The 18,821-nt window shown below is 43.1% G+C and overlaps 1 protein-coding gene and 1 long non-coding RNA gene across 12 annotated transcripts in view; one reads left to right on the top strand and one right to left on the bottom strand.

Moving 5' to 3' along the window:
* The window catches only part of Tenm2 (teneurin transmembrane protein 2), a 1,236,692-nt gene that overhangs the window by 468,430 nt on the left and 749,441 nt on the right, over positions 1–18,821 (bottom strand). The gene's annotated exons all lie outside the window — the stretch shown is intronic.
* LOC119087026 lies at positions 11,738–13,684 on the top strand. The gene is made up of 2 exons (XR_005090451.1): positions 11,738–12,498; positions 13,579–13,684. It is a non-coding gene; the product is annotated as an uncharacterized LOC119087026 (long non-coding RNA).

An 18,821-nucleotide genomic window follows, 5' to 3' on the forward strand; every position in this document is an offset into this window, starting at 1 on the left:
CCTCTGTAGTTCACTCTAGCTCTGCTCTAAGTTGTCTGTCTGCCTGATGCCACAGTGTGGAATAAAAGCCACAGCCAACAGATAAGTGAATGGCATGGCTGTGTCTCAAGAAAACCTTATTTATAAAGGACAGACATTAGGTCAGAATCAGCCCATGGGTCATAATCCCCCAGCTATCCTCCATAGCATCAAATACATGTATGTTGACACTTCATCAACCATTTGCTTGCCCTCTTCTATAAATGTGATGGAGAGCTGTGCTTTGGCTTGCAAGTTAGAAACTAAACCCTTTGAAGCCTTTAGAATGAGGAGAGCGAAGACCTAGAAACAGAGAAGCACATAACACAGCAAATATTCTTCTGGGATCTTGCTACATTTCATTTTATTTTCACAAACCCCTTGGCTGCTGGAGATTGCTACTACTATCTCTATTCTACAGTTATACAAACCAGGCTACTACTCTGGGTCCCAAAGTGCACCTATAAAAAGCAACGGAGTTGAGATTCAAAGGCAGGAGGCTCAGCAGCAAAGAGTAGCACTAAAGCAAAGTCAGACCCAGGCGTGAGAACTAGCAGCACACAGTGCTGGGCACATAGCAATCTCCATGTTAAATGTTTGTCAACAATAAAGGAACTGAATGAAGGACATGCATGTGAAAGTATATTTATTCCCTGGAAGGAGTTTGGATAATACAGGAAAAGAGAGCGAACACAAATAAATCTCTTACAATTTCCCCTTCACAGACACATGCTATTAAAATGGTGATATCTGGTTTTCAATCACCCACTCCTCTCTGGCTCCTGCACATACCAGAAGTTACCCTAATCGACTTTCATTTGACTGACTTGTTAGATTACTTCACACTTGCTGAAAACATACAAATGCATCCACACCACGCAGCTCATCAGTTGCCTCTTAATAACCCCCTCCACCCCCTCACCCCCTGCTCCTGGAAATTTTGTTTATTTGCAAGCCTATTGATGCCGGTTGTACTTTAATCTAATTTCACAATTCAGTTAAATATAGCACGCACCAATGAGACTGCATAAAAACAAAGCTCTTTCTTAAGTTCAACGCCTTGAAAAAAAAAATTCAATGCATGCAAATTGCTACAAACAATGCTGTCAAATTAGGTATGGCTACAAGCGGAAGAGCTGGGGGGAAACCTGTACATACACACCTAAAGGGATTCCCAATCAGATATTTTTGCAAGCTTTTTATAGTAGTTCAATTAAACAACAACAACAACAGCAAAAACCCACTGGGCCTGACCTCTTGAGGCCAGTGCAGTTTAAGATTAGTGATGGTAAGAACAGGTTTCTACATGTATGATAAAAACAAACAATTTTTTTATTATTAAGAAAATTTCTATTCACTTTACATACCAACCACAGATCCCTCCCCTTCCCTCTTCCTATCCGCCAGCCTTCCCCCATGATCCCCCCACCATGTCCACATTTTCCAAGTCAAGGTCTCCCATGGGGAGTCAGCAGAGCCTGGCACACTCAGCTGAGGCAGGTCCAAGCCCCTCCTCCCTGCCCCAAGGCTGTGCAAGGTGTCTTACCATAGGCATTGGGCTCCAAAAAGCCCGCCTATGCACCAGGGATGGATCCTGATCCCCCTGCTTGGGGGCTCCCCCAAACAGTTCAAGGTAAACAACTGTCTCCTGTATCCAGAGGGCCTAGTTCCAGTCCTATGGGGGCTCTACAGCTATTAGTCCGCAGTTCATGGGTTTCCACTAGTGTGGCTGGTCATCTCTGCACGTAAAACCAAAGATTTTGATACACATGGTTTGATCTCATGATGCCCAGTTTATATTTATTTATTTATTTCAGTTCAGACATCAGTTATTTAGCTTGGTTATCAGACTGCTCTATTGAATTAATTATTTATTTACTTATTGATTTATTCGTTTAGAGAGCACATGTGCATGCCACAAACATATGTGTGGTAATCAAGGACAACTTTTTGGAGTCAGTTCTCTGCTTTCCCTATGGATTCTGGGGCTCACACTCAGGTCATTAGGCCTGGGCAGCAACTGCTTTCATCTGCTGAGTCCTCTCCCTAGTTCCTTTTGTATATCAGTTTTCCCCCATAGAGTTAAAATTCCTATTACAAACTTAAGCTGCCTTCCCTGAACAATATGACTTTGGAAAGCTGTGTCACTGAGACCACGCCTTGTAACGCCATTCGCCCATAATGTTTGAATTTGTATGTGCCACATATAACCACCGCTCCTTGTTCCACACATAGAATCCCCCGTTTCACTCCTATGAATATTCATGATATTACTTATTTATCCAATAAATAATCATCAAGTACCTACTTAGCTGTCAGCGACCATGATACAATTAATATCCATTTAAGCGTAATTTTATGCACTATTTCCTTGGATAAATTCCTAGAAACAAACCTGTGGGTTATAAGTTCACGGAATTCTAACCTACACACTGTGGCTCTGGATTGGACATCCTTAGACATGGCTGCTTCTCTCTCGGTTTTCAAGAATAGGGACCCTGTTTTGTTTATCTTTTATCCCTGAGCACTGAACATAGGACGTACCCGGAGTAGGTACTCAGAAATGTTTATTGAGTCTTGAATAATGAATAGTCCTTGACTGAAGTACTTATTTACAAGAATTACAGTTTTTTTTTTCCTCAACACTCCTAGTAAAGTCAATTAAAAATCATACCTGACATTTGTAACAGGAGGCAGGACGGGAGGAAATACAGAAAAGCACACATTGCTTCTGTCAGAAGCTACCCGAGGGCCCCAGTTACCCTTAGCCCACATTATCAGCAGTTTAGAGATTTGCTAATGTGTCCAAAGTCTCCAGAGACTTTTTCAAGCAGGAAAATTGTCAGGAGAGAAATTCTGTCTGCCAGCGGAGCACACAACCTCATTTCTTCTTGCTTACTTCTCCTTTCAAGGTGCCTTGTGAGCTCCTGCTCCTGGAGAAGGCTTTGCAAATCTTTGAACCACCTGCTATGTGCGCAACATTTGTTCTTCAGCAGATGCACTGGAGCCCATCACAGACAGAGAGGGTTTTGAGGATATGTTTTGTACATATTTTCAGAGCCAATCATGGGTCTATAGATTCACACACAGGCTTCCTGCCTGCTGTGGGCAGCCTTCTGTTTTCCTCCCGGACAGTCATCCTACACAGGGGACACTGGTTGGCACATCTGAAAGTGAATGTCCTTTTTAATCTGATCGCGTAGGACCTCTGATTTCTTCTCACTCACCAGGAATCACTAAATTTCCCCCAAATAAACCATATTAAGTAACTGGTGTGTGTGTTTGTGTGCGTGTGCGTGTGCGTGTGTGTGTGTGTGTGTGTGTGTGTGTGTGTGTGTGTGTGTGTGTGTGGTTGTTCCATGAATGGCTCAAATGGGCATCTACAGGGTCTAGTGTACCATTTCCAGGGCTAATGGTGAAGACTCTAAAGCCAGGACTGAGGTGATGATATATGGAGAGACGATGAAGAAAGTCAAATTAGTTCCTGGTTCGATGGTACTCACATCTAAGGCTTGGATAAGGCCAGGTGACCAGCTCTCAGGCAAATTTATAGATGCAAGCAGACTCCAAGGTGTGCTGGTTCTGATCCTGGGTACTCTGATAGTACACAGCTTATCCCAAGACGCTGACCTCTGGTGTATCACCTCACTCACCTTTTGTTATTTCTTCCCCTCCCCCTCGCTTATTTCCTACTTTTATTGAGTTACTCTATTTCCATCTACCTAAGGAAAGAGATTCCCTTCTTTTTGTCCCCTCCCTCTTCCTCCCTCCTTTCCTCCTCCTTCCTTTTTATTTATTGGTCTGCCCTCAGGCTATCCTACCCATCTAACATCGACTCCCTAGCTCCCTCAGCCGCCTGCCTTCTTCCTTTCCTTGCTCCCTTCTTCTCTTTTTCCTTTTCCCCCTTCCCTTCTTTTATCAGGGAGGTGGCAATTGTTTTTGATTGGCAGTTGGAGCTGTCCTTTCTTGCAGGTATGTAGGAACATAGCTTTTGCTTTGGCTCATGGGTCACCTGCTTCTTCTAGGCATGCCCTTCTATTAGTTAATTTGTTAGCCTCCCCGAATCACAGTCGAGAACCCTCCAGCTTTGGTTTGCAGCAATAAATTCAACTGACAGCTGAAATTTGGAACGCTCACTTAATATTGATTCCGAATGTAATAACAAGCGACATGACCTTTTGGATGGTGTAAAATATGGCCGCCACAACATCTGTGCCACATTGCTTGCTGTTTAGTAATATGCTGTAACAGCATGGAGCTGGCATTAAAGCTAAGCTTTATTATCAAGCAGATCACTCCGTCTCTCTGGTTTCATTTAAAAAAAAAATGCTTTCAGCTTCTGCTGCTGATATCGTGTCTAATACATGTTGCTGTTTTTGAGACCTAATTTACCCTTCAGTAAGTTAGAGAAAGATATCTGATGATCAAACAGGAAGGCAGGAAGGAATTGCAAGGGCAAGAAAGGTCACATGACATCCCAAATTCCTAGGGACCAGAACTGACACAACTTTCCATGCCACCGGCAGAGGTACTAAGAATTCTCAGTTGTATCCTTATAAAGCATCTATGAAGTTGATGTCATTTAGGAATTTCTACAGGTTATTAAAATATCATTCTCAGCCACCAGCTCCATGCCTCCCATAACAAAAAAAAAAAAAAAAAAAAAAAAAAAAAAAGGTGATTATCAGCGGTACTTGCCCTGATGCCAGAGCATCCTTCTAATTTAGCATTGCCCTAGGAAATCCTAAACTCATTTTGCTGGGACCAATACAGGGATGTTTGCATCTGATTTACTTGCACTGTTTTTCTTTGAAGTCTTGGTATCTTTAAAACATTCTCCAAGTGGCAGGACATCAATTTGTGCACTTTAAAAAATCCAATTTAAGCAGGTTAAAAATTGTCAAAATAGTAGAACCATATTTCTCCAACAGAATTTCCAGGCATGAAACAGACACACACACACACACACACACACACACACACACACACACACACACACTCCCTAAACTTGAAAACATTCAAACATTTCAATATAGTCAATGACTCAGAGTGGCTCTCACTTGGCAAAGAGTGAGAATTCTTTTATTAATATTTTTTATTTTATTGTTTTGCTCCTGTGATGTTTTGGTTCTGATTGGTTGAACCATTTCTTGGGGTGTGTGTGTGTAAAACCACAAAGTTTTAAATGTTATTTATCTAGAGGGGAGAAAAGAATTGAGTCACTTTTTATTTGAGACCTTCTTCCCTATAAAACATACTCCAAAATAAAAGAACTGTCTGTGGTTTCTAAGAAGTTAAATGTCTAGAACATGGAGGATGGTTTCATTTCTTCCCCTGGCTTCAGGACACTGACTGGAGCTAAGGCGCAAACGCTGTTTCTGTAGTTGCTTAAACCGGCATGGTGGCAATCTACATGAAGCAAACTAGTCAGAGGGCACTTTCTGTATTAGGAACTGCAGAAATGTGGGCCTGAGACTGGGTAAGTGTTTTATTCAAAGAAAATGCCGGGTCTGGTAGGTAATTGAAATAGTCTGACTTCAAAGCCCTAACACAAAATGAGAGACACTGGCCTATCCCCTTTCCCCAGGGAAGCCTAGGAGAATGCCCGCTGGGATAACTTCCAAAAGGACTAGAGATCCATCGTGCTTTGAAAAAGTTAATCAAGCCATGAGGGAGATGTCCTGACAGTTAGACATTGGTTAGTGGGAAAGAAAAGCTTACCCACCCAACAAGCTTTTAGGGCGCTTTCCAAGACTGACTGGCAGCTATTATCTGTAATCTGCACCACTTTCCCCCATTAGATCACAGCATTTATCAGGATATTTGCTGATATGTTATTTGCTCAAGGGATATTCATCTTTGGAAAGTTCAGAAATACTGAAGGGCACTCCCGTATTCCGGAGAGCACACATTTATTTCTGAAGACCAAGTTCATTATTCCTGCAGAATAACGTGGGTAAAATATGATTGGAGTCCTTAATTGACAGAAGCCTATGCCAGATGGCTGAAATGCCACTTTCATTTCAGGAAGAAAGGAAGCCTTCACAGAAAAGAGGAACTCTGTGATTACAAGGTAAGATCATTCTTAATTATCAGGTCCAGGGAATGTATGGCCACCCTCATGTTTATATAATTAGAAAGCAAATTTCAAACTTGGGCGCTCAAATACACAGTCCACCATTAACAGAGAAATACAAATGGCACTGGGTTATTGGGGGTAGGAAAGGAGCTAGACTTGGTTAACCCAAAGCATGCCAGCATTAAGATGAGGTTTGGCTCTGAATGTAGAATGAATCAATCTTCAGACTTGGCAAGCAATAATTAATTCCAGCCATGTATCATTCATCTGTGTAGTGGCTACCCCTCAAATAGAGATCTTAAAAAAAAAAAAAACTCTCCCTAGTGAAATCAGTGAAGCCATCAGACACAGCCATATGCTCAAAGCTCGGAGAAGATTGGTCATGAGACAGGTGTCTATGAATTGAGATGTTAACTGCCCAGCAGAGTTATAGTTGTGTAGGCTGAAAGCCACCGACTTGTTTTAACTATTAGCAAGGAAGTAAATGAACCAACCAAGGTGCCAAAGCCAACCCAACTGAGCATACCCCACTCTTCTTCAAACATTGAGAATGCCTCTTTTTCTTTTTACTTCTGCCTTGGCACTTGACTTGTTCTCTAAGATCCTAGAATAGCTTTGTTGATAGCATCCACTGAGGCCCAGAAAGGAAAGACTGAGGATAAAAAAAAGTGCACGCACTGACAAGGTAAACAGGCGAGAATTGGATTACTCCAGCGTCCTCCGCTGAGGTAGGATTCAAAACTAATCTGATTATATGAATATTATGAGCCACTAAGTATCTTTCTGCAGCAATTACCAAGCTTTCACACATAAAAGAGGGCATTTTCTTTAGTGCTGGGCTAATCTCTCAAGTGTTCAGCTTCAAAGCAAAAGTTGAGAGAGAGAGAGACCCACTGAAGTGGGCTTACAATGTGGCAAGCTTCTCTCTCGTCTTTTCCTTTCTTCTTCTCTCATCTACTTCTGTGTATATTGAACCTCAAAGGATTATTTTTATTCTTCTAATACACTGAAACTATTTCTGAATATCACACAGTTTTTGGTCCCTTTAAAGCCATTTTTTAAGCTTTCTAAGAGTTAGTACTGAGAAAGAGTATTAATACTGTCCTGCCTTAGTCATGTGGGACCAACAGCATTCAAACTTTAATTTGTAAGTCCCTTTTGAGCTGAGTAACCTAGGTAGGATTCGGTACCCACAATTAAGTGCAAGCTCATCTACATGGCTTGTTTAGTTTGCCAGCAGCTTGCTTAGATTCTTTCTGATACAAAACCAACTGAGAGCAGATCTATACATCAGACTGTGGAAGGACCACACTGACGCTGGATGCTGATTTTGTAAGTCAGAACTTCAGATGCCAGAGTTGTAACTTAGAGAAGTGCCATGTGATGGTTACAGGCTCAAGCTCTGGTTCAAATTCCATACATGCCAGTTCCTAGACGAAGAATGAAGTTAGCTCACTACTTGAAGCTTGCAAGTCTGAAAACATTAAGAAGACGATATCAGCAGCATCTAGAAGTATACTGGGGATGGTAGTGGCTCAGTTTCCAGTTCTAGAGCTCCGTATTAAACCTACCTTTCCGAGGATTCTGTCCACTTCTCTGAGTTCCTCACCTGACCATGCTCCTACTTGCTATAGGACTTTTTCTTATTTGTTTGAAACATTCATTCCTACGTCTTCATGACAACTGATTCATCATACAACCTGATTGTCTCCTCATTGTCTTGGAATGGATGCTCTGTGAGGAAGAACTATATCTAACTTTGGTCTATTCTTTTCCCTGACAAGTCAGTATGGAGGATTTGGCACATATTAAGAACTCAACAACTATTGTGTTTTTTTTTTTTTTAATCATGATGCAATGAGTTCAGTCTTTGAAACAGGGGTCTGGAAAATTAATCCCTGTCCTGTGGGATAATGAGGCACTGGGTAAGCAGAAAGTGGCATAGTTTGGGTGCCTTTGAATTTCTCACAAAGATAGAATTGCCAGCAAATTGTTAGTCTAATGAGCAACATTTTGTGTTTGCTAAAATAAAATGAAATTCAGCCAAATCCAATATAGACCTGTACTGCGTTATAATCATCCCCAGGCACCTTGGGCTCCCAACCATTGTCTTCAAAACCGTTCAGTGGGCCCCCTCCTGACATTCATAGGAAATAGTTAAGGTATTAGTATTCAAGTTTGATCATCTCCCTACGAATCCAGTGGCTAAATTCATATTTTAATTGAACCCAGGAGTGTTGACTTGTAGACACTGTGTAGAAAAAAATCACTAGAAGAGTGGCACGTGGAAGGAGACTTTTACCTTTGAATGGGATACGATGCTTCCAAAACATCAATACCAATTTTCTATTGGGGAAAAGCCCGAGGCGAGAATAACCTGCTCAGGTTTTTAAGTGGCAACATTCTGAAACGACTGTTTCTTATTCTTTAGAAAACAGAACTACCATTGTAATCTGGGTCAGGTAGTTTTAACTGGGCAATAGAATGCAGATGGTTCTCAAGGTGTGGCAAGTCTTTCATCAAGTTATGTTCGAATTTGAGATGGCTTCTACAGCCTCTATGGTGTATTGTCCCAGCTCGTATTGCTATGTTGAAGGACATGGAGCTTTTAGGAGGTAGGGCCTGGCTAGCAGAAGTGGGCCACCAGGGGCAGGCCCTTGAAGGGGTTACCGGCACTGGGTTCCAGGCTGCTTTTTCTGTTTCCTGGTCTGCTTGGATATAAAGCTGCCTAATTCCGCTGCCAAAGATGGAGCTGCTCCCTGGCACATGCCCCCTCCCCTCTCATGTTTAAGACTTCTGAAATCGTAAGCCAGAATAAAGCTTCCTGCCTTAAATCATTGCTGTCAGGCAATCCAGTCAGGGCGACATGAAAGGAACTAAGCCACCAATGAAAAGTCTCCAGTGTCCAGAATAATGCTTAGTGTAGTCTCAGTTATAAAAACGGACAGCACCAATTCAGTAACAAGTGGGTGATCGGAGTGAGCGAGTCTGTGCCTCTGAAATAACCCGAGTGCTTATGGAACAAGGGGGCTCATCTTTTTGGTACAGAAGAGACATCGCCAAATGCCTCTGAACACACAATACTCCATAATACTGCCAAGCAGTCTTCACATTTCCACTGTGGGAAGTACGGATTCATATGATGGGATCTGTGTTTATTTTCTCTTAATTTTTATATGATGCCCTCACATGTTTCATTTTGCACACAATGTCTTTATTATGGGCACATTTGAAGCTCACTCATGATGATAATAACAGCTAATATTTATTGAACAGTTATTCTCAGATCATGTTGGCAAGAGTTTTGCATGGGTTCTATCACTTGTCACACAGACCTCATGAGATTGGCATGTCACTCTGTTTTATAGACGAGGACATCTACCTTAGGTATCATCCAAGGTCACATAGTTGGTGACTTTGCTAGGACACAAACTCAGGCTGTTTAGCCTCACAGCTCTGGACGGCAGCCACTATTCTCTGTCACTCACTATCTCTTAAGTGTTCCTGATGGTTTAGCCCATTGTGGAGATATCACAAATAAATAAAACAAGACTTCTGGGGGCTGTGGAGGCTCCACAGGAAGCCCAAATGTGGCCCTTTCATAGATCATTAAGTCTTAGATGGAGTGTTTGCTCATAACAAACATTTTAATAATCTGCCATTATTGTTTTTTTTTTTCTTCTTTTTGAAATTCTGAGGACATACTGTGGGATGTCACTAAGATTTGCTGAATATTTCCAAATAAACCTTATGGACTTTTTGAACCTTTCAAGTGGTCTGCTGTACCACCTAATTACCATATTAAAAAAAAACTCTCTACTTATGTGGAAGCAAGCAAGAAAAAAAATCAAAACAAAACAAACTGAAAACACAAACACAAGCATGTTTGTTGTTTCATATTGAGGGTTATTTAGCTTGGATAATAAATCATTACAATGAATGTCAACACTGCACAGGGGAAAGGGAGTAGTTAGTTGCATATGCTAATGGAGGACGTGCATTCCTAATGAGGAAGAGAATGAACAACGCTAGCCACATGCTACTTATCACTGTACATCGCAAGTCAAGCCGTGTTCACACTGAGCATATGAGTGCGGCATGACAGTGCAGCCAAATATTCACATGTCAACAGCAGCAGCTCCCTTCCCCATCCAAGACGACGGCAGAGTTTAAAAATAAAGCTTCCCTTGTCAGGCACCAAGACAGCAAGCTTAAGCGCACCTGCCAGCGAAAGGGATTTTTGCCAGTCTTCAGCTTCTACATCAGTGGGTCTATTGGCTTTAAGTGCGTGGGAGTTCAAACTACAAAGAATTGCGGTGTTATCCGTAAATAAGACCCGCCCGTGGCTTTTCCTCTGAAACATGTTTCCGATCCACAGATTCTGCTTTCCTGCTGCCACCAACCACCACCAAGGTCTCCAAGTCGTTAGGCAAGTATTCTACCACTGAGCCACAGCCCCAACCCCTGATCGACTGCCTTGACATTGGGCTAGATGCTAGAGCAACAGCCTCCTCTGACATTCCCTGCTGTCCTTTGGCTTCCTTTTTTTGACTGTGTTAAAACAACACAGCACAAAATTCACCTTTCAAGTCATTGTAAGGTACAAAGTTCTGTGACTTTAAGAACATTTACAGGAACTGGGCAGTGGTGGCGCACGCCTTTAATCCCAGCACTTGGGAGGCAGAAGCAGATCGATCTCTGTGAGTTTGAGGCCAGCCTGGTGTACAAAGCAAGAGTTTAAGAACAGTCAGGGCAAGCTGAGCGGTGGTGGCTCACACCTTTAATCCCAGCACTTGGGAGGCAGAGGCAGGTGGATCTCTATGAGTTCAAGGCCAGCCTGGGCTACCAAGTGAGTTCCAGGAAAGGCACAAAGCTACATAGAGAAACCCTGTCTCAAAAAACCAAAACAAACAAACAAAAAACAAAAAAACAAAAAAACAAAACAAAAAAAACCAGCCAGGGCTACACAGAGAAACTATGTCTCAAAAAACAAAACAAACAAAATAGAATGTTTACAGAATTGAGAACCCATTATTACTTTTTATCAACAGAACTTTTCATTTTTCCAAACCTATCAAACAGTACCCTCCCCCGGGGCCTTGGCAATCACCTTCCTGTCTTTAATCTCAGCAACTTTGTTTACACGAGGAAGTAGAAAACATAACAGCATTCTTTCACTTAGCACAGTATCTTCAAGGTTCATCCACACTGTAGCACGTTCCAGCACATTCTCCCTTCTTAAAGACTGAATAGTATTCTATTGTATAAACATGAAACAACTGTTTGTCAGGTATCTATAGAGACTTTGGGCTAGTTTCATCTTCTAGTGATTGTAAAAAAGGCTGCTATGAACATGAGTGTCCAGATATCTAATGCTTTCAATCTTGATGGGTGTATATCCCAAAGTGGAAGTGGATTCATGATCATTCTGAATATCACTTTGGTAGTAACTAATCCAGTGAGCCTCTGTGAGTATAACCTACTCTCTTCTAGTTCCTGTTCCTTTCCCACACCACGCAAATAGAACAGGCAATGCTAATTCTTTTGATTGTTTATTTATTTACTCTCCCTTCTCTGTATCTAGGTAAGAATTGTATGGAAGAATCTAGGTTCTGTTACCATAGATACAATAACATTTGCTGTGCCCTCATAGTCAAGAAGAGTGCCAGCCCACAGTAGGACCTATGTGAATATAAGTTAAACTTCTGAGTGACTTATAGAAAAATGCAGATCTACAAACAAAATGTGGTAAGGATGCACCACATATGATAACCTCATTCAGTTCTGGGAAAGGATTGGAAAGAGCATGTCCCATGCATCAGCCCTGGCAACAGCCACTGTGCATCTTTGGCCTGGAAAAAAAAAAAAAACCTACACATCTCAATAACAATGGGATCAATTTTGACATTAACACGAATATTACCAAAGCCCAAGAGATACATTGAAATTCACAGAGCTCTGCGGCAGATAATATAAAAGCTCCAACCTGCTCTCTAGAAACAAGAAACTTTCATTTATGGCTTCCCAGCTCTTGCTAATCCTGCCCATTAGGCCAAAATATTGCATTTTACACAGGATGCAAGATCATACCAGAGACTGATGTAATACTTAGGCAGAAAACCAGCTGGCAGGCCCAACCGCGCAATCCCCTTTATTCAGAAGACACAAATCAAACCCAGGATGCCTTTTTTGACAGATTCCTGCATGTTCCTCATTATGGATAGATGAGAGAAGACATCTCCACGTTCTGGGGCGCAAGGCTCACTCCCGGCATTTGCATACCCAGTCATTTGTAAACGGAGAGAAACACATCCCCGCATTTGCCCAGAGGTAGCTGTTTACTCAGAAAGGTGACTTGTGACATTGACAATCATGTCAGTTTCCCATCTGCATAATTTAAGGTAATGCATCCCTCCTTTAAGTGCTTTTGCTTCGGCTCCTTCCTTTCCTTCTTTTGATGAGCACAGTGACACCCAGACCTCTAGGTCTCAATTTGAATAACTTTCTGTGAGAAGTGAGAAACGCAATAAGGCTTCTCGCCAGCCCAAGGACAGGCACTCTGGTTGCCAAAAAAAAGTGAGTAGCCTGATCATAGTCTTTCATCTTCCTTGCCCAGCCAGACTGGACTAGCTAAGGGCTAAAAGGCCCACCCCTGGCTGTGGAGGAGCCTTCTCGCCAATGCTGTGTATCCCTGGAGGTCTCCCTGGAACATTTGCTCAGGTAGCTGAGCGGTTCATCAGCATAGCAATTTGCCCAGTCAGCTTCATCCGTCAGAGCAGAGCAGCGTGGCTGGTGAGGGAGACCTGCAGGAGAGCTCCCCATGGGCAGGTGGGGAAGGCACATTCATCCGGAGTTCATAAATATGCATCTTGGCCCTGATCTTCTCTGCATGCGGGTGATAGACTGGAGCAGGCAAGAGTAAATCCTCATCGCCACGGTCTCCAAGTGTTCCCTCTCTGCCTAAGAATGCGCTCTATTTAGATCTAAGCAGGCAGGCAAATTTGCCAGGTGTGACTCCACCAGCCTACTGTAACCCAAAGGCTGGCGTGGGAGCGGGCGCTTCAACTTCCAGATCAAAGGCCTTCCAGATCTCATCCCAGAGAGGCCTCTTTCTCCAGAAGCCGCCCGTGACAGGTGGGCTAGAACAGTGAGCGAGGACAGGATCTCACTCCTTGGAGAGCTGACAATCTAGTCAATTTAAATTAAATTGCTAAGTTAATTTAAATAGAATATAAGAAGCTCTATGAAGGAAAAACAGATGGTGCCTTGAGAGCCGGGAAGAGGAACCTTACTTAACTGTGGGTGGCATGGGGAGGGGGGGGGTCCTCTGGAAATTTCTCAGGAGAAGTACAATGTGGATTGAGACACGACACAGACAGCAGTGTGCAGCTGAAAACTGGGGTACATGCAATGGAAGATGGGCTTGGCTTTCTCTCAAATTGACTCCCAACTGTATCTTTTCTTTCTTTTTTTGGCCACAGGTGGAATATTAAGAATTTTCGAGCGTGTCCCTGGCTGCCTTACCCTATCCCAAAGATGTCTATGCTAAGAAGCCAAAATAAAGAGACGTCATGTAGACCATTAGCAGACATGGTTCAGAAATCCTCCCTCGTGCTGACTGAGACACCTTCCCAGGAAGAAAGCAGGGACCTGACAACACGCTGCTTATCAGCTGCTCACTGGCTGCCGCACCAGGCAAAGATGAGAAGGTTAAATTAGAGAAAGAAGGAAAGAATGAGAGGGAGGGAGAGGGAGAGAGAGAGAGAGAAGGGGAGGGAGGGAGAGGGAGAGAGAATCCCATTGTAAATTAGTGCTTATCAGGCTCAACAAGTTGGAGAGCGAGCCAGGGGAAGGCTTAATTAAAGTAAACAGACAATTTAAAGTGAGGAAAAGTTCAGTCTCAATGGGAGAAAAATTCTAGGTATCAAAACAAATTCCTGAAAATTTAGAGGTATTCGCAGCCAGTTATCATTTACTCAGGACCTGGGTGGTAATGAAGTTAACAAACACCCCTAAAGTGAACGAGGTGCTCTGGCTCCTGGTGATGCCAGGCAGTTGGAGGCAACGTGCCTGCGTGAGGCCTGCCCTCTCCTTTTCTATTCCTCAAGCCACTAGAAACACTATTGTAGCTGGAAAAAACTTCAGCTACACACTATAAGAGTACAATCTCCATTCCACATAGTGCTTCAGCGTCTCAGTTAGTTGCTCTGCTTGCTTGCGAACAGTTGACATCTGCTGATTGCCTGGGAGCTTGGTGCTGCAATTCCAAACTCTCAGCTGAAGGGGTTCTAAGGCAAAGAACAAAATGACCTTTGACTCGTGAACTGGGAAAAGCATGCTGGGAAAATCTATGCTTTTCTATGTCTCACTAAGGTAAAACAGGAAAAGCACACTAGAGAAGCTGGAACTGGAACCAATGTACCCCAAGAAGGATGTTTTAAAAGATCTTTGTGTGGGGCAGGAGGGATAGTTCAGCAGTTAAGAACACTTGCTGTTCTTCCAGAGAACTGAAGTTCAATTCCTAGTGCCCATGTCCTTCAGCTCACAACCTTCTGTGATTCTAACTACAGGGAATCTAGCCTCTGCAGATTGTGTCTGCACACACACACACACACACACACACACACACACACACACACACACACACACACACACACACACACACACGGGGTAGGGGATACAAAAGGATTTTTAATGTGTGTGTATGGGTAGTATGTGAATGTGCAGGTTTTCACATGTGTTTATATGAGTGTGTGCATACTCATGTGTGCACCAGCTAGCAGCTGGTGTCCTGTGTATTTCTCTGTAATTTTCCACTGGGTTTTTTGAGATATGGCCCTCATTGAAACTGGAGCTCATCAATTTGGCTAGAGTAGCTGGCCAGCAAGCTCCAGGGATTCTCCTGTCTCTGTCTTGCCAGCACTAAGGTCATACCTAGGCACATGCTACCATGCCTGGCTTTTTATATGGGTGTTGGGAATCTGAAGTAAAGTTTGCATGCTTATGTGGCAAGCACATTGCTGGCTGAACCATCCCTACACTCCAGAAAAGGGCTTTGGAAACATTTTCTTGATATGCCCCCATGCTGCTGTAATCAGTGAGCCAGGACAGTTGTCAGCTGTGAAAGAACAGGGCCTGTGACTCTGCGTGCCAACAGTGACCAGTGTGTGCATTATGGTCACAGTCCTGGTTTCTGGGATTGCCCAAGACAAAGTGTGAATGTGGAATGTATACACTGTATAATCAGTGAACATGGGAAAGAAGTAAAGGCAACAACAACAACGTCCCCCCAAACCCTGGCAGTTCAGTTGTATTTCAGGAGGATATTTCTTGAATGTCAGCGATTTTTCTTCTTCTTTTTCCTCTCTTTCCCTCTCTCTCTCTCTGATTCTAAAGACAGGGACTTTTGGAGGGCAAGGGGTAGAGGTCTTACACTATCCCTTCTGGAACAGCTATAGGACAGATTCTGATTGCCTTGCAAACTCTATATAAACTTAATGAAGCATTTTTAGTTGGATGTTTTTAAAACTGGGTCAAAGAAAGGGAAAAAACACCCTGAATGCTGATGCTACTTTGTAATAGATTGAATAAGTTGTGGCAGGAAATGTGTAAAAGCCTTTGCCTAAGCACAGAAGTGAGCCAGCACAGCAAAAGCCTTTCTGATGAGCAGGGATCAATACCAGCAGAATATCTAAAATCAGCTTTTTGTCCCTAGCCTCGCCATGGCCTACTGACAACCAGAACACTGTGCAGAGGATGCAGCACCTATGTAGGTCCCCACAGTGTCTCACGTGGGCAAAACCACCGCGGGAAGACAAGAGGAGCGGGAAGGGAGACATTCAGATCTCTGGGAAAATAATTAGCCAGCACTGACACTACCTCTTCCTTTGCACCTTTCATGTAATTTCTTCTGCCTGATAGAGAAGCTGTAATACTTTGCACAGGTGAAAACCCTGTGATAAAGACAGCCTAAGTTCTCCTTGCAGGCGGGGATCATTCTTCCTAAGAGCCGGCACATTCTTGCCTCACGCGCTTGGGGGAAGATCTGGAGTTGCATGTGCCTGCATGTGCAGGTGTGTGTGTGTGTGTGTGTGTGTGTGTGTGTGTGTGTGTGTGTGTGTGTGTGTTCTCGTGCGCGTGAGCGCGTGCACACGCTTTGTTTTGAGAGTCACTTTGATGCCCTGTCCAAACGCCATGTGAGAGTCAAAACCAACACAGTCTGCCAGCGAGGCCTGAGTCAGGCATGGTTTTCCTATCTGCCTCATTTTTTCCAGCCTGGAGCTGTTTCTCATGGCACACACAGCTCACTGGTGAAAACAGATGAATGATTCAAAGTTGATGAAACTTTCCCAGGTGCTGCTGTTGTTGGATGGAGCTGCTCTGGCACCATGATGGTTTCCATCCCTGGTCTAGCAGATACATGATAATTTCTGGGTACAGCTACTGTGGGAGATGAAAAGGCGCGGCTATGTGAGCCTTTTAGAAATTAAGTGGGAACCTCCAGATTCCTCTGAGGGTCCTGGGATAGGACCCTATGAGGCAGAGGTCCTCAATACAGGACTGCACACTCATGGCTCTGGGGGTAGTTTTAGAGAGTTTGATTTTCTCTTTTCAATTTGTTCATAATCCAAAGTAATATACCAGGTGCTTACAAAGAAAAACAAAACAATTTTTTGTGGTGATATTAACACTATGATAGAATATGATTTTTCAATGTAAATTTGCTTAATTAAAGTCCATAGTTTTTGAAGTAGAAAATCAGAACATTACTTCATGGACTTGAGAAGTTTATTAGTGTAACCTCCTTAAGACACCTGTCAATTGACAAGACACTGGAAGGGGGAGCTTACTGTATACCAGGTACTGGATAAACCTGTGAATACACACTAAGTTTCTGTTCTGGTGGAGTTCATGTATTGATGGTTGAAAAAAAAAAAAAACAGATAACCTCTCAGTAAATAATTACACATGGTAGACCCTCTTAAGGATAAGGAAAAAATGAATGCCAAGGATATTGAGAGTGGAGGGGTGTGTGGGAGAAAGGGTGACCTTTTAACATTGTAGTCATAGTGGGGTTTGTGGTTTCAAAGCAGGCTGAAAAGAGGTCAAACAGAAAGAATTTACATCCTCCTGTACTTAGTTATCAATAGTCCTGGACATCTGTGCCACAGTGACATTCAGCGTGTCATATTTGGGGCCAGAGTGTGGACATTATAATGCGGACTGAACAATAAGAAGCCAGATGCAGGGATAGCCCTGGGTATTAACACTCATTCAAATTCAGGGGACCCTGTTAATTCCTACCTAGCAGGATAGCCTGTTAATTACCCTGTAATTACCTTCTGGGCCAATAATTGAATTTCTAATAAAAGCAAGAGAGAAAATAAGCAAAAAGAGGATAATCAGGAGAAGCCAGGGTCATCTGCACTTAGGCATGAGTGCCAAGTCTAACTCAGAGACTATATAGAAAATGACTGCCTTCTGCTGAGGTTCCCATGCCCTCCAACAGTGTATTAAATTCTTTCCTTGTCTGACATAAAGTAATAACAGAGAGTTGTCACTGTCCTGGGCAACTGAAGATGGGATGACTTAATTTCTCTTTCTTCTAGAAGAATGTCACAGTTGGCTGTCTAATGATACAGGAGAAGAAACTGGGCCATGTCAGAATTTACTGCCCCCTAGAGGAAGGAAGGGGAGAAAGCACTGAGCACCTAAGCGCAGCATGGGGAGATGCAACCAGGGAAGAGCTGGCTAGGCATTTATCTGAATGGGTCAGCTGAGGGCTCTTCTCCTCCTTCCAAACATCCATAGCTACGCTTCAAGGAGAGTGTGGTACAAGCATAAGCATGTCTTAAGGAAGCTCATGGAATGCTAGGGATCAAGTGTGGTCAGTTTCCTAAGTCTGAATGTTTATCAGATACCCTGGGGCAAGAACAAATAGGAAAAACAAAAAACAAAAAAACACAACAAAAACAAGAAACCCAACCTATTTTTCCAAAGAGCATAACTAAACAACTTCTGTCTCCAGGTAGGAGGCCGTCAGCACCTTAGTTAAGTTACCATGGTGTCACTGAGCTTGCAGGAATATCCAGCTCAGGACTTTGTCTTAAGGAGTCTCATGGGGCAACAGATTCCGTGCCTTGCCTCTTCCCAGACCCTGTCATCTTGTTGAAAGGGGGCTGGATCCCATGCCTCCTGCACATCAGAGATCTCAGGCACATCCCAGCTTGTCCTGCATGGTGCAGTCTACATTCCTGTCCCATCTGTCCTCACATCCCTGTGACTCACATTCCACACTCACCTGAACCTCCCATCTTCCCTGGGAACTAAAGTCTTTATCCTCATGAGGTTTTGATGACAGCATAAAGGCTTGGGACAATCTGCAAATTTTTCCATTTACAGAATCACAGTCCTACCAAAAGTTTCTGTGTACAGAATATGAGTTGTAACAGTGAACAATAATAATGCTAACATTTATTTAGCACATAGTACATGCTGTAGGAGCTTAGGGACATTTAAGAACTCACACTGATGTGTTCCAAGTCCTTTGAATGCATTGATATCATTGCATCCTAACAGCAGCTTTACTCAGACACAGAGAAGTCAAGTGATCTCCTAGTTAAGGAACAACTAGTAGGAGGCTGGTCTGAACCCAAGACTCTGAGCCTAGGCTTTGACCTTGACCCACTACATGGGATTATCATGCCTATGCAAAGTGCTGCAT

This window comes from Peromyscus leucopus, chromosome 8b, assembly GCF_004664715.2.
Source record: "Peromyscus leucopus breed LL Stock chromosome 8b, UCI_PerLeu_2.1, whole genome shotgun sequence".
In the NCBI taxonomy this organism is placed as follows: domain Eukaryota; kingdom Metazoa; phylum Chordata; class Mammalia; order Rodentia; family Cricetidae; genus Peromyscus; species Peromyscus leucopus.